The 13,155-nt window shown below is 44.5% G+C and overlaps 1 non-coding gene across 1 annotated transcript; it reads left to right on the forward strand.

The window, feature by feature from the left end:
* Nucleotides 1-478: 478 nt before the first annotated feature.
* trnas-gcu (transfer RNA serine (anticodon GCU)) lies at nucleotides 479-560 on the forward strand. The gene has a single exon. It is a non-coding gene; the product is annotated as a tRNA-Ser (tRNA).
* Nucleotides 561-13,155: the final 12,595 nt, after the last annotated feature.

Below are 13,155 nucleotides of genomic sequence, written 5' to 3' on the forward strand. Positions count from 1 at the left end.
TCCACAGTGTCTCTCCATGTGTTTTATTCTGTTGTATTCTCTCACAGTCTGTTTGATGATCAATGTTACATCTCACTCTCTGTTCTGGTGAAGATCAGAAGCAGTGATATCTGTTTACACCACCCGACAAGTCGGCCTGATGCTGTGGCTCGCTGATCATGTGGGGTTAAAGCAATTCTTCCAGTCAGTTCGTTCAGTTTTCATTTCATGAGAAATTCGGTCATCATGACTTCATCAGTGACCGAATGGTTCAGGTGTCTGAGTGATGTTAATCATGATGTGATGAAATGATTGTATGTTCCAGTCTTTCCGTGGTGGGTTTTCACACTGAGTAGAAACGTGTTGGACATGGTCTGGAAATGTTTCACACTGCTCCATACCCAACTTCATTTACTGACAGAAGATATATTTCCATCATTCCACAGCTGGCTGCACAGCCAGAAGCTGTGCTGAAGGTGACAGCTGTGTCTCTGCAACTGACAAGGTGGCCGAGAGGTTAAGGCGATGGACTGCTAATCCATTGTGCTTTGCACACGTGGGTTCGAATCCCATCTTTGTCGCTAGTTTATGAGCTGTTTCGTGTATTACTTATGTTGGGTGAGCTTATGTGTCAAGTCAGCCTCGAAACCTGTTCTTGTCAATGTCCAGACAGTGATTCCAGAATTTGTTATACTTTATTAAAATTGAGACAGACAATTGGAATTCTTCACCCAAACTGCACTGGAATGAAGATCAAATAGGGATCACGAAACGGAGCAGGATTTTTCCTCCCCTCCTTCCTTCCATCTTTACTTTCTCTGGATTTGCACCAAGTGAAAGACAAATGGAAAAAGCAAATGGCGAGGGAGCAGATGCAGAAAATTATCCTTTGGCAAGAAATGTATTTTCAAATCTTCTTGATAGATTAAGTGAGTGAGCAATGCTTTGGCAGATGGAGTTTAAAATGAGGGGTCATCTACTACCTACGATAGATCAGAGTGTTTTTTTGTAAGAGGTGAGATGTTAGAAACGGTTGAGGAGCAGAGACCCGAATACTGAATTGATAAAAGCTGGTAGAAAATAATGTGAAAAGTGAACAGAATCTGAAGTTTGGAACTCATGTTGTCGTGATATAAAGCTCTGTGCTCCTGAAGTATATGTCCAAGCCCAGATTGTGGGGAATCTGTGGAGAGTGATTTGGTTTTTATTCATTCTTGGGTGTGAGTATCGCTGATAAGGCTAGCATTTATTACCCATTCCTATTGCCGTTGAGAAGGTGGTGGAGAGCTGCCTTCTTGAACTGATGCAGTCCATATGGTGCAGGAACACCCACAGTGCTATTGGGGAGGGAGTTCCAGGATTGTGACCCAACAACAGTGAAGACATGGCGATATCGTTCCAAGTCAAGATGGTGAGTGACTTGGAGGGGAACCTGCAGGTAGTGAGTTCCCATGCATCTGCTGCCCTTGTCCTTCGAGGTGGTAGTGGTCACGAGTTTGGAAGGTGCTGTTGAAGGATACTTGGCGAGTTGCTGCAGTGCATATGGAGATGGTACACACTGCAGCCACTGTTTACTGGTTGTGGAGGGATTGAATGTTTAAGGTGGCGGGTGAGGTGCCGATCAAGTGCGCTGCTTTGTCCTGGATGATGTTGAGCTTCTTGAGTGTTGTTGAGTGGAATGTATTCCATCACACTCCTGACTTGTGCCTTGTAGATGGTGGACAGGATTTGGGGTGTCAGGAAGTGAGATACTTGCTGCAGAATTCGTAATCTCTGACCTGCGCTTATAGCCACAGCATAGATGTGACTGGTCCAGTTACGTTTCTGGTCAAGATGTTGATGGTGGGGGATTTAACGATGATAATGCTTCTGAATATCAAAAGGTAGATTTTTTTTCTCTCTCATTGGAGATGTTCACTGCTTGGCACTTGTGTGGCCAGAAGGTTGCTTGTCACTTATCAGCTCAAGCCTGAATGTTGCTCAGGTCTTGCTGCTTGCAGGCACAGACTGCTTCAGTATCTGAAGAGTTGTGAATCATCATCTAACATTCCCACTTCTGACTTATGTTGAAGAGAAAGTCGTCAATGAAACAGCTGGGATGTTTGGGTCTACGACACTACCCTGAGAAACTCCTGAGGCAATGTCCTGGGCTGAGATGATTGGCCTCCACTAACCACAACATCTTGTTTTGTGCTAGGTATGACTTCAACAAGTGGAGGGTTTTCCCCCTGATTCCCATTGACTTCAATTTTGCGAGGGATCCTTGATGCCACACTCACTCAAGGGCAATCACCCTCACCTCTCCTCTGGAATTCCAGTCTTTCGTCTCTGTTTGGACCAAGCTGCAATGAGATCATAAGAACAGAAGATCGGAAGAACTCATAGCCGGAGTAGGCCATTAGGCCCCTCGAGCTTGCTCCGCCATTCAATAGGATCATGGCTGACCTGATCATGACCTCAACCCCACTTTCTTGCCTGCCCACATAACCCTTGGCTCTCTTGTAGATAAAAATCTTGAAGACATTCAATGACCCAGCCTCCACTGCTCTCTGCGGTAAAGAATTCCAAAGATTAATGACCCTCTGAGAGAAGAATTACCTCTTTAAATGAAAAAGCCCTAAATCTGAAACTGTGTCTCCTAGTTCTAGATTCCACCACGAGAGGAAACATCCTCTCAGCATCTACCCTGTCAAGCCCCCTCAGAATCTTATATGTCTCAATACGTTCTCCTTTCATTTTTCTCAACTCCAATGAGTATCGGTCCAACCTGCTCAACTTTCCTCATGAGACAACACCTTCATCACAGGAATTAATCCAATGAACCTTCTCTGAACTGCCTCCAATGCAAGTATATCCCTCCTTAAATAAGGAGACCAAAACTGTACACAGTACTCTAGGTGTGGTTTCACCAGCACCATGTACATTTGTAGCAAGACTTCTCTACTTTTATACTCCATCCCCCTTGCAATAAAGGGTAACATTCCATTTGCCTTCCTAATTATTTGCTGTACCTGCATGGTAACTTTTTGTGATTCATGTACGAGGACACCCAGCTCCTTCTACACCGCAGCATTCTGTAATCTCTCACAATTTAAATAATATTTTCCTTTTCTATTCTTCCTACCAAATTGGATAACCTCACATTTTCCCACATTATACTCTATCTGCCAAATTATTTCCTGGAGTTGAGAGACCCTGGCAGAACCTAAATTGAGCATCGATGAACAGATTATTGCTAAGTGTGTGGTGCTTGATAGCACTGTTGGTGACATCTTCCATCACTTTGCTGATGCTTGATAGTAGACTGATGGGGCGGCAATTGGTCAGATTGGATTTGTCCTGCATTTTTTTTGAGGAGAGGGCACACTTGGGCAACTTTCCACATTGTCAAGTAGATGCCCGTGTTGTAGCTCTACTGGAACAGCTTGGCTGAGGGCGCAGCTAGTTCTGGAGCACAAGTCTTCAGTACTAGTGTGGAAGTGAGCAGAAAGGCATGGCACTATGCTTAATGGGAAATATAGCCAAGTTAGGAATAGTAGCTTTGCTGAGCTTTGATTTTAAGTGGCAGAAACCACAATGAAATAGTTAAAAGTAAAGGCAGAGCGTGTGAGACTGTAAACACTAGCCGACACTGGTAATTGCAAAGACATCTGTTCTTTATGGCCTGATTGTGTGACTCCCTGTGGTTTGGAACAAATGGACTCCTGTGAATCAAATGATGTCCATCCCTGTGTGAGTGATAAGGAGTGCTCGGCCCCTCTTATCTTCGTGAACTGCCACTACTTGATGTAGCTGCAGACTGCATGAAACACTCAGGAATGTACACCTAACAGAGATAGCAGAGATGCGCCGCAATTACTTGTCACAAGGTAGAGACAGACTCATGATCCATGCAGGGAGTGAGACTAGAATGATTATTGATGATTCCTATGCTCTTGCTAATTAGCTTGCTGTCCGCTTTGTTTTATCTTGCTGGTACAAAACAATATTTTATTAGTAACAAGTATGTATTGAAAATGGAGTGTATTGGAACCTCAGTAACAGATGTACTGCATGTCACCACGTGGGTGAAGTCGAATTGTATCGCACTGATTGGTTAAACAAGGGGGTATAGCATGAATCTTAATGTATAAACAGTAGTACCTGTATCAAAAAACTTTACTTACTCTAGTGGACCAGACAGACTCTGGGTGGAGTCAGTGTCGTTGCATTCGAGTAAGTCAGCCGGCTAAATGCGCAAATAAAGTAATTGATTTTACCTACACATCCGACTCAGTATTTTTAATGAACCAGACTGAAGCCAAAAAGAACTCAGATTTACACTAGAGCCGGAATGTTGTTAGGGCCCATAGTCTTTGCTGTATCGAGTGCCTTCAGCTATTTCTTGCCATTATGTGGAGTGAAGCAAATTGGCTGTAAACTGGAAGCTGTGATACTGGGGACCTCAAGAGGCCGAGATGAATCATCCACTGAGCAATTTCTGACTGAAGATGGTTTCAAATGCTTCAGCTTCATCTTTTGCACTGACGTGCTCGGCTCCACCAACATTGAGGATCGGGATGTTTTTGGAGCCTCCTCATCTGGTTCGTTATTTAATTGTCCTCCACCTTTCATGACTGGATACCTAGTTTCTCAGGGCAGTGTCCAAGGCCCAATCATCCTCAGCTGTTTCATTGATGGCTTTCTCTTCAACATAAGTCAGAAGTGGGAATGTTCGCTGATGATTCACAACTCATCAGATACTGAAGCAATCTGTACCTGCAAGCAGCAAGACCTGAATAACATTCAGGCTTGAGCTGATATGTGACAAGCAACATTCTTTGCTCTGATCCTGAGGGAGATATCCGTGCGTGGAGTGGCGGGATGTATGGAGAGTGATTCTGAAGAGGATGTCTGAGCCTGGAGGGCAGAATCTGTGGAGAGTGGTCCTCAAAGGATGTCCGTGTCTGGAGATTTAGGATCTCTGAAGAGGGTCTCCGAGCCCATAGTGCTGGGATCAATGGAGAGTGATCCTGAAGTGGGTGTCTGAACCTGGAATGGCGGGATCTGTGGAGAGTGATCCTGAAGTGGGTGTCTGAGCCTGGAGGGCAGAATCTGTGGAGCGTGATCCTGACGAGTGTGTGTAAACCTGGAATGGAAACTTCCTGTAGAGGTACAGGTGGAGGCCATTCATTCCCAGTATTTTATAAAGGTTTAGCATAACTTATATGCTTTCACTCTCTGCCTCTATTAATAAAGCCAAGTGTCCTGTTTGCTCTTAGCTACCTTTTCAATCCTTCGAACATTGGTGTACATTGTCTCTCTGCTCTTGCACCCAGTTTAGAATTGTAACGTTTCATTTATATGGCATTCTTCCTTCCAAATTGTATCACTTCACACTTCTCTGTGTAAAATTTCATCTGTTATGTGAAAGCCCATTTTACCTTTTTTTTAAAGTTCCCCTGAAGTGTGTTACGATCACTGGCATAGGACAAAATTCCTGAGCATTCTTTGATGCTATCTCCATAGACAGAGCAATCTTTTACGCGAGCTCAAATGTGGGATTTTGTGTGTTTGGTATCTTATTTCACCCACCAATATAAGCACAAATATGTCACGTAAATCCTGTTCACTGCAGTCCCTGCTGCTGTTTGCTGCCTATATTTACAGATTTGTATCTCAACCTCGTCACCATGTTCTCTAATATATTCAGGGGGCATCAGCAGAGAAAATGTTCAACAAGCATGGCAATTGCAATGAAATGTTTATTTATTTCATTATGTCATGAACATAATATACACATTTTTACATGTGTGAATCATCAATATGTGTCTTCATAAATGGAACCCCGTCACAATAAACACTGCCACCTTTCAATGTTTAGCAGACAGGTTTGACGGCCTGATGTGTGTGATTCCCATATTAATGTGTTTGTACAAAGTTCGGGGAAAGATGGAGATACGAATAATTTACAGGGAAATCTTTTAAGCATATTACTACATCTCTCACTCACAAAGATCTGCAAACACATGGATTCCAAAAGAACCTGAGTACAAAATCACCTAAAATAAACACAGCCAGAGAGACTTGCAATAACCTCTAGCTCAGGGAAAGTACATGATGTTATGGAAGGGATTCTGTTTCTTCTGTTAAAATATTTTTTGAAGAAGTCATAATCGAACTGAATAAATGTAGGACCAGTTCTTTTTCAAGAGAGAACCTAAAGAGCCAATTTGGCAACCATGTTTACTGGTTGTCACATGATTCAAGTTAAATATAGAACAGAAACCCTGGTAACCGGGAGAAATATGGTTAGTGAAGTCAGTCATGCCCCTTGATTGGACAACCTTGGCAGCAGCAGCGCAAACCTAAGACAGCAGAAAACTCACAACCTTTGGTTGTAGCAGTAAGTGTGTTTTACCTGCTGGAGTGAGCAGCTGATAAAGTTAACCTGAAGAATCGTCAAGGAAGGAGAGAAGACCACAACCCAGTTTGTTTTCCAGAAAATCTTTAAAAGACCCTGAGAAGTCCACTGAGTTAATTCATCTTGTCGCATGTCTTTGAAGAAGGCCTGCTAAAATTAATTCTCAATGCCTTCTGAAAAGAACTGATCTAAAATACCCTAGTGAACTGTCTACGTATACTCGGAAGTTAGACTGTATTCCAGTTTAGGAGCAACATATCTCATCTGATGATTTCTTCAAAAATGAGCAAATAAACAGCCCAAGAGGTTTTTTTTGTCTGTAACAGAGTGCAGAATTTAAAAAAAAAATCCCTTTTATTTTTTCAGCTATCCGGTGTGTGTGTGTGCGTGTGGCTCGAAGATAAAAAAAAGGACTTTAAAAGTTGTTCAAGGTGAAAAAGGAACTTTTAAAATTTCCACCTGTGTGTTTATGCTTTACTTCATGACTAGTTAAAACTTGTTCGACAATAAATGGATAATTTTGTTGTTCATTAAAGAAACCTGGTCAGTGTCTTCTATTCTGGGAAAAATAGAGTATATGATTGACTGTATCAGTATGTGGGAAAAGTTCACATAGATGTTGTGACCTGTGGAGAAGTGGGATGAGAATAAAGAGTGCCCTCCTCTGCCCTTAGTTGTCACAGCACTTGTGATCTGGCTCAGCAGCTTAATTGGTTCGAGTGTTTGTCTAATAATCAGAAAATCATGGATTCATATCATGGCTTCAAAAGTTTAGCTATCAATCATTTACATCCATTTTCTTGTGAACTTTAACTTTTCTTATGAATTTCATTCACAAAAGAAAACAGCTCAGTGGTTGCCTTTGTGAAGGATGTGACTTTGAAATGGCTGTTCCTGCTCGTACAGATGTCCAGTGCTAATATTTCAACGGCAACTCAATCCCCTACAATTTCTTTGAGAGCAATGTGTTTGCAGTTGCATTTAACCTGGAAAACAGCTCAACATTAATCTCACTGAAGGGAAGTGTGACCGTGTTGTATGTTTCAGCGTGTTTGTGTCATTTTGTGTCTCTTTTAACAAGACTATAACACGACGCAAAGGGGAGGGTTGATCCGAGGTTTAGAATATATTATCATTCAGGAGCAAGAAAAATCAAATGGAACAAAATAAGAAAACCCAGTCGCCAGATTTGAGAATCTGTAGATCCGCTTTGGGAAAGTGAATCAGAGCAGAATGAAGGGTGAACTGTCCGACTGCCCAGAAGAGTTGAAGACACAGCTCAGTCAGCACGTTCCCCTGGTTTATGATGCTGGAACATTCCTCACACAGAAATTATTCAATTAATATTCATCTGCCAAGTCGGTCTGAGGCTGTGCCTCTCTGATCATGTGGAATTAAAGCAATTCTTCCAGTCAGTGAGTTTAGTTGTCATTTCATGAGAAATTCGAAGTCATCATGACTTCGTCAGTGACCTCATGGTTCAGGTGTCTGAGTGATGTTAATCATGATGTGATGAAATGACTGTATGTTCCAGTCTTTCCGTGGTGGGTTTTCACACTGAGTCGAAACGTGTTGGACATGGTCTGGAAATGTTTCACACCACTCCATTCCCAACAGGCCATGACCTGATGTGATGGAAATTTCATTTACTTACAGAAGCTGCATTTCCATCATTGCACATCTGGCTGCACAGCCAGGATCTGTACGGTCCAAACAGCTGACAAGGTGGTCGAGAGGTTAAGCCGGTGGCGTGCTGATGCATTTTGCTTTGCATGTGTGGGTTCGGATCCCAATTTTGTCGTCAGTGTATGAAGTGTCTAGTCCATTGTTGTGGGGGAGCTTTTGTGGAAAGTTGGCCTGGAAACATGTTCTTATCAGTATCTCGCTGGTGATTCCAGAATTGTTTATACTTTATTAAAATTGAGACTGACAATCGGAATTCTTCACCCAAATTGGACTGGAATGAAGATCAAATAGGGATCACGAAAAGGAGGAAGATTTTTCCCTCCCTCCTTCCTTCCATCTTTACTTTCTCTGGATTTACACCAAATGAAAGATTAACGGGAAAAGCAAACGGCGAGGGAGCAGAAGCAGAACATTATCCTTTGGCAAGAAATTTATTTTCAAATCTTCTTGATAGATTAAGTGAGTGAGCAATGTTTTGGCAGATGGAGTTTAAAATGTGGGGTCATCTAGTACCTACGAAAGATAGATCAGAGTGTTTTTTATAAGTGGTGAGATGTTAGAAACTGGAGAAGCAGAGACCCACGTGCTGAATCACTAAACACTAACGGACTGGTAGAAAATAATGTGAAAGGTGAATGGAATCTGAAGATTGGATCTCACGTTGTAGTTATATAAAGCTCTGTGCTCCTGAAGTAAATGTCCAAGCCTGGATTGTGGGGTATCAGTGGAGAATGATTTGTTTTTTATTTATTCTTGGGTGTGAGTATCGCTGGCAAGGCTGGCATTTATTGTCCATCCCTAATTGCCCTTGAGAATGTGGTGGGGAGCTGCCTTCTTGAACTGCTGCAGTCAATGTGGTGTAGGAACACCCACAGTGCTATTGCAGAGGGAGTTCCAGGATTTTGACCCAACAACAGTGAAGAAATGGTGATATAGTTCCAAGTCATGATGGTGAGTGACTTGGAAGTGAACCTGCAGGTGGTGGTGTTCCCATGCATCTGCTGCCCTTGTCCTTCGAGGTAGTGATCATGGGTTTGGATGGTGCTGTCGAACGTTACTTAGCGAGTTACTGCAGTGCATCTTGTAAGTGGTACACACTGCTGCCACTGTGCTCTTGTGGTGGAGGGAGTGAATGTTTAAGGTGGTGGGTGAGGTACCGATGAAGAGGACTGCTTTGTCCTGGGTGGTATTGAGCTTTTTATGTGTTTTTGGAGCTGCAGCTATCCAGAAAAGTGGAGAGTATTCCATCACACTCCTGACTTGTGCCTTGTCGACAATGGACAGGCTTTGGTATGTCAGGAGGTGAGATACTTGCTGCAGAATTCCCAATTTCTGACCTACGCTAAAAGCCGCAGCATAGATGTGACTGGTCCAGTTTAGTTTCTGGTCAATGGTAACCCCCAAGATGTTGTTGGTGAGGGATTCAGTGATGATAATGCTGCTGAGTATTAAAAGGTAGATGGTTTGATTCTCTCTCATTGGAGATGTTCACTGCGTAGCACGTTTGTGGCAACCAAGTCGCTTGTCACTTATCAGCTCAAGCCTGAATGTTGTTCAGGTCTCGCTGCTTGCGGACATGGACTGCTTCAGTATCTGAGGAGTTGTGAATCATCACCTAACATTCCCACTTCTGACTTAAGTTGAGGGGAAACTCATTAATAAAACAGCTGAGGATGGTTGAGCCTAGGACACTACCCTGAGAAACTCCTGAGGCAATGTCCTGGATTGAGATGATCGGCCTCCACCAACCATAATCATCTTGCTTTGTGCTAGGTATGACTCCAACAAGTGGACAATTTTCCCCTGATTCCCATTGATTTCAATTTTGCTAGGGATCCTTGATGCCACACTCACTCAAGGGTAATTACTCTCACCTCTCCTCTGGAATTCCACTCTTTTGTCTCTATTTGGAACAAGCTGCAATGAGATCACAAGAACAGAAATAGTCGCAGCAAGAGGCCATTTGGCCCCTCGAGCCTTCTCCGGCATTCAATAGGATCATGGCTGATCTGATCATGGCATCAACCCCACTTTCTTGCCTGCCCCCCATAACCCTTGACTTCCTTGTAGATAAAAATCCAAAGATGAACAACTGTCTGAGAGAAGAAATTCCTCCTCATTTCCTTCTTAAATGGAAAATCCCTAATTCTGAAACTGTGTCCCCTAGTTCTAGATTCCACCACGAGGGGAAACATCCTCTCAGCATCTACCCTGTCAAGACCCTTCAGAATCTTATATGTCTCAATACGATCACCTCTCATGTTTCTAAACTCCAATCAGTATAGGTCCAACCTGCTCAATCCTCCTCACAAGACAACCCCTTCATCACAGGAATAAATCCAGTGAACCTTCTCTGAACTTTTTTTTAAATTTCCAACATATACTTTATTCGTTAAAAAAACTATAAAAAGATACATTACAAAACAGTTCAAAAACAGCACCAAGTCAACAATACAAAGATTGCAACGGAGATCAGTTTCCTTCAGTACAGGAGTGAATTGCCTCACAACCCTTCCATTTCATTTTACCTGCCATGTACTTTTTGCAGCAAACAAATATTTTCTGGAATAAAAACAAGAAATACTGGAACCACTCAGCAAATCTGGCAGCATCTGTGGAAAGAGAAGCAGAGTTAACGTTTCGGGTCACTGACCCTTCTTCGAAACTGACAAATATTAAAAATGTCACAGGTTATAAGCAAGTGAGGTGGGGGTGGGGCAAGAGATAACAAAGGAGAAGGTGCAGGTTGGACAAGGCCACATAGCTGACCAAAAGGTCAGCAATATAAAAGGTTGTAAAAAATGTAAAAAAGCAAAAAAGAAGAAAAAAGAAAAAACAACTAAAAATGAAAGTAAAATGGGGGGCCGTCATGCTCTGAAATTATTGAACTCAATGTTCAGTCCGGCAGGCTGTAGTGTGCCTAATCGATAGATGAGATGCTGTTCCTCGAGCTTGCGTTGATGTTCACTGGAACACTGCAGCAATCCCAGGACAGAGATGTGAGCATGAGAGCAGGGGGGAGTGTTGAAATGGCAAGAAACCGGAAGCTCAGGGTCCTGCTTGCAGACCGAGCGGAGGTGTTCCGCAAAACGGTCACCCAGTCTACGCTTGGTCTCACCAATATAGAGGAGACCACATTGTGAGCAGCGAATACAGTATACTACATCGAAAGAAGTACAGGTAAATCGCTGCTTCACCTGAAAGGAGTATTTGGGGCCTGGGATAGTGAGGAGAGAGGAGGTAAATGGGCAGGTATTACACCTCCTGCGATTGCAGGGGAAGGTGCCATGGGATGGGGACGAGGTGGTGGGGGTAATGGAGGAGTGGACCAGGTTGTCGTGGAGGGAACGATCCCTTCGGAATGCTGACAGGGGAAGGGAGGGGAAGATGCGTTTGGTAGTGGCATCACGCTGGAGGTGGCGAAAATGGCAGAGGATGATCCTTTGGATATGGAGGCTGATGGGGTGGAAAGTGAGGACAAGGGGAACCCTGTCACGGTTCTGGGAGGGAGGGGAAGGGTTGAGGGCAGAAGTACGGGAAATGGGCCGGACACGGTTGAGGGCCCTGTCAACAACAGTGGGGGGGATTCCTCGGTTGAGGAAAAAGGAGGTCATACCAGAAGCACCGTCATGGAAGGTAGCATCATCAGAGCAGATGCGTCGAAGACGGAGAAACTGGGAGAATGGAATGGAGTCCTCACAGGGGGTAGGGTGTGAAGAAGTGTAGTCGAGGTAGCTGTGGGAGCCGGTGGGCTTATAATGGATATTGGGAGACAACCTATCCCCAGAGATGGAGACAGAGAAGTCGAGGAAGGGAAGGGAAGTGTCAGAGATGGACCACGTATGGGTGAGAGAAGAGTGGAAATTGGAAGCAAAGTTGATAAAGTTTTCCAGTTCGGGGCGGGAGCAGGAAATGGCACCGATACAGTCATCAATGTACCGGAAAAAGAGTTGGGGGAGGGGGCCTGAGTAGGGCTGGAACAAAGAATGCTCGACATATCCCACAAAAAGACAGGCATAACTAGGACCCATGCGGGTACCCATAGCGACACCTTTTACTTGAAGGAAGTGCGTGGAGTTGAAGGAGAAGTTGTTCAATGTGAGAACAAGTTCAGCCAGGCGGAGGAGGGTGGTGGTGGATGGGGACTGGTTGGGCCTCTGTTCCAGGAAGAAGCGGAGAGCCATCAAACCATCCTGGCGGGGGATGGAGGTGCAGCGCGATTGGACGTCCATAGTGAAGAGGAGGCGGTTGGGACCAGGAAACTGGAAATTGTCAAAATGACGTAAGGCGTCAGAAGAGTCACGGATGCAGTTGGGAAGAGACTGGACCAGCGGAGAAAAGATAGAGTCAAGATAGGAAGAAATAAGTTCAGTGGGGCAGGAGCAGGCTGACACAATGGGTCTGCCGGGACGTACCCGTTTGTGGATTGTGGGAAGGAGGTAGAAGCGGGCTGTCCGGGGTTGCGGGACTATGAGGTTGGAAGCTGTAGAGGGAAGATCTCCAGAGGAGATGAGGTCAGTGACAGTCCTTTGGACGATGGCTTGATGTTCGGTGATGGGGTCATGGTCCAGAGGGAGGTAGGAAGAAGTGTCTGTGAGTTGGCACTGAGCCTCTGCAAGGTAGAGGTCGGTACGCCATACAACAACAGCACCACCCTTGTCTGCAGGTTTGATGACCATGTCGGGGTTAGACCTGAGAGAACGGAGTGCCTCAAGATCAGGGGGGGACAGGTTAGAGTGAGTGAGGGGGGCAAAGAAATTGAGATGACAAATGTCCAGCCGACAGTGTTCAATGAAGAGATCAAGAGCGGGTAAGTGGCCGGGGGGTGGGGGGGGGGGGTCCAAGTAGAGGGAGAATGCTGGAGGTGGGAGAATGGGTCTGCTGGTCGGGAGGAGGACTCCTGGTCAAAGAAGTGAGCCTGGAGGCGGAGAAATATTTTCTGGATACAGCCCGAGGGGATTTCCATGGATCCAGTCCCTCACTTCACCTTGGTGGGGGTACCTTACACAGTGGTCTTCCCCAGTGAACCTTTGCAGCGGCTGCCCCAAGCTGTAGTGCGTCCCTCAGCACGTAGTCTTGGACCTTGG

The sequence above is a fragment of the Heterodontus francisci genome, unplaced genomic scaffold (assembly GCF_036365525.1).
Source record: "Heterodontus francisci isolate sHetFra1 unplaced genomic scaffold, sHetFra1.hap1 HAP1_SCAFFOLD_51_2, whole genome shotgun sequence".
In the NCBI taxonomy this organism is placed as follows: Eukaryota; Metazoa; Chordata; class Chondrichthyes; order Heterodontiformes; family Heterodontidae; genus Heterodontus; species Heterodontus francisci.